We start from the raw sequence: 3,711 nt of genomic DNA on the forward strand, positions 1-3,711 counted from the left end.
ACATGCACAGTAGTCTATTGGCCAGATCGTGTCAAAATACGGACAGTTTACGAGTGCCTTGTTAACCTTGGTTGATGCTATCGTGTCTTGCTCCACTATCAGTGCAGTCGTGTCTGTCAGACAAGAAGAAGCAAGACTTCCCCCGTGTAATTGAATATGATGTGTCACGTTTGAATCGACCAAAAAGGGCGTCTTGCACTTGTAGCACTGCATACTCTTCATCTCCGAGACACTGTCAAATGTTCATGCAAGTTGGTTACAAACCAACTGTGTAGTTCGTTGCTCCTTCATGAACCACAGCAATTTGGCCCCCGAATCTAACGGGCATGTCCGCGTGGCATAGCTGCAGCCGACGCCATCGTCCTGCACGGGCGATCTTCATGCGACCACTTGAAATGAAAAGCAATACCCTGAATTACTGGATATTCTCATCTGTAGAGACATGAGTCGTCATTCTGGCGTGGTGGCAAGATTCTTTACCAAGGCGTTCTACAACGGAAGAGCTAAATCATCTTTGGGCTTGCTTGACGAGGTTGGGTAATAGATGCGACGAACTAGCCCACCATAATGTGCAACCGAGCAAAATAGTCACACATCATACATGCTCTTTGTGTAGGTATGTACATGGAATTCAGAAACAAGGTACAGAAGCAGCACGTTACAGGTTTGGAGTTCCCCGAATTGGACAATTGCAGATATTGGCACAGGAGTCGTTTAGCATTCGTCTATTATGTGTATGGGTCAAGGAAATTCATATCTAAGTTACAAGGGCGCTAGTTGGCCGCGGTGTCGGTAACTGGATCAGGGCCCTATCAATCAATGCAGATCTAGAACAAACGTAGGCCCAAGATAGAAGGTAGCTGGGCGTATGTATGTGATATTGTACGTCCTATCTAGCCTGTAGTGGGAGCGAACATGACAACAGTGCACGCAAGCAGACAAGCTCAGGGGTCCAAGAGCCCCCTAGTCAATAGCATGTAAGTATAACGAGGGTCGATTCAATACATATTGGTGACGTGAAGTATTCTGACTCGGAATCTTCGATGTCGGTAGTTGGTTGTTGTATATGATATGATGTGCAGTATCCTCGCCCGAAACCACAGGGTGAAAATCTTATCTACTTGATTATGAACATTTGTTGCCATGAATAGAACCGGGAGGTTTATGTAAGAGGGAAGTTTCGGCGGATGAACAAACGCCCATTCAAAAACCTGGCCAAACTTGGGACAAAACCACTTGAGCCGAGGCACTCCTTGCCATAGAAGCTTAATTTTCTTTTTATTGACGGGGATGCCGCTAAGACAGCCACTGTCGTCCTTTCAATAGGTTCTGTCTGGTAATTACTCTGTACCAATAGCTGACGTACCAGGGAAGCTTTCGAGGCGGTTTCATTATGGCGATCATACTTGTATGGATGTTTATAGTGCGTCTTTGGGTATCAAATGTACTAGCGAAGCGCCTTCCTTCCGCCATGTTTAAATTGCAGTGTGGTGAATAGACTTGTTTTTTGAGACAGGTATTAACTATCCGAGAGTTTAGTCAAACGAAAACGGCCAAGGTCTTCGACCTAAATTAATAGTTAGGTCCTGTAGTTGAAGTATCTGTACCCAAGTTGCATTGCTTGACCTGTACATGCTATTTCGAGTATGGTGGACCATGGCGATCAACGGTCGACCGTCAATCTTTTCTTGGCTGGCAATATATTTACCCTGTTTGTAGAAATTCATCAAAAATAGCGACTCGAGTAAATATCCAGCCTGCCAATCAAGATACACAATACTCGAGAATCTCAACAACCGTCCTCCAGAGCCGAGGGGCGACACCTGGCACGCTAAGCTAGGAGTCTAAACGAGAAGGCAGAAATCTTGACATTCATGGCGCTAGAGCTGTACTGCACTGCACCTCTGATACATTTCTATTGTTCCGTATCGTGCGTCAATGGTGTAGCGTGTATACTGTACTGTAGCGTGGTTGAGGAGTCGTCTGGACGCCCGCAAGTGTCTATTCTGTCTGCATCGATCATAGATCCGTTTTACCATACTCCGTAGGTAAGGCTGCGGGTCGATGAAGAGAGTTTCCCGTGGGTGCGGGCGGGCGATTAATACGGATACCTGCCGCACTCGTACTGTACAGCATCGTGGACAGTGTCGATTTGGGAAGCTGGTAATCTTGCAAGAGTAAAAAAAAGCCTTTTCAGCCCTAAGTGTCAAGTTACTTCCTTCTCCAATAGGTGATGTGCATGCTGCAACTAGCCCTGCGGCATGGCATGTGCGTGACGGAAGGTGCCTGAGCCCGCGTATCGCGAACGGTAACTGGCAAGAACGGAGAGGGAAGAAGCGAGGCAATTGCTTGTGCTTGTTAGGAACCAGAACAGGAAGGAAACTAAGAAGGGAAGGAGTGGAGGAGGTTGCACAAGAGCCGAATACCATCATCTTCGTTGATCAAACCAGCACCAACAGCAGCACACCATCGGCATTCCTTTCAAGCTTCAATCATCATCGACGCCAATAACGCAGTGCGAGAGATCTCGAAGCACTGTCGCAGTCAACTGGGCCCTGGTCTAAACTCGAGCCTGGCCTGGTTGTTCATGTCCATCCCATGGAATGCCTGTCACACATCCACATCCACATCCTTGAGACGGGATGACCCCCTCCCCCCCTCCTGCAACCTCCTAGGCGTTCAAAGTCCTTGGCCGAGCACGATCAGTTTTGTATGTACATGATGAGGTTCTGAGGGGAAGTATGTCTCCAATCTGCCAGCTTTGCAGTCCGCATCTGCGTCTGCGTCTGCGTCTGCGACTGTGACTGCGCCTGGTTGTCACAGCCAGACACCTCCTTGTTGGGTCAAGTCTCGGCATACGTTTCATCCAAGCTCCTCGACATCTTCGTCTCCATTGGATACGCACGCGAATCTCCTGTCGGGAATTAGATTTTGGGTTTTGCTTTGTGCCTGGCTTTTGCTGACTGAGCCATCGATAGTTAACAATTGCCATCATTGGATCGTCCGGAACATTCTGCATCTGTCAACTTTTTCGCTGCCGCCTTGGCCGCCAGTTGAAAGCTCCATTCGTCGTTTCGTTTTCGGCCTTCTCGAATGTCATCGACTCCCTCTACCTACGCTGCTTACCCAAGAACTTACTTGACCTACCTATGCATTGAAATCATCAAAGTCCGCTAATCCCGCAAGAGGAGCCTCGGCCACTTTCTTAATGCTGGGCTACCAATACCAAGTGACAGCTAAAGCCCGTCCCATCACTATAACAGAGCGCCTACATATTACGGGCTTGTGCACTGAGCATCTGGCCTCAGCTTTCCTCTATTGCATTGTTGTCAAAGGACCCCGAAGTGCAGAGAACCCACATCATCTCCCGTTCTGTATTTCGCTGTAACACGCCGTTCACTCGGGCCGGTGCCCATAGTCCGCACTACATTGGGGACTCCAAGCGGCGACTTTGACTCTCGACTCCAGATCCTTTCTCGAGTATCTTCTAGTTCTGATCTGGTCGAAAGAAGATTCGCCCCAGTCTCCTTATGGATACTGGTTCTGGGCCTTTATCCCACAATCCACTTCCGCGCTACCACGCCGCCGCTTTTCCTTACCTGCATCTCCCATCTCCATCCCCCTGGACCTGTCCTGGGCTAGCTTGACCTCTCCCGCCCCTGTCCTATCCTGCCTGTTAGTTAAGCCCTGCTCGTGGCCCTGCTGTGATCC

Source organism: Fusarium graminearum, chromosome 4 (genome assembly GCF_000240135.3).
Source record: "Fusarium graminearum PH-1 chromosome 4, whole genome shotgun sequence".
In the NCBI taxonomy this organism is placed as follows: Eukaryota; Fungi; Ascomycota; class Sordariomycetes; order Hypocreales; family Nectriaceae; genus Fusarium; species Fusarium graminearum.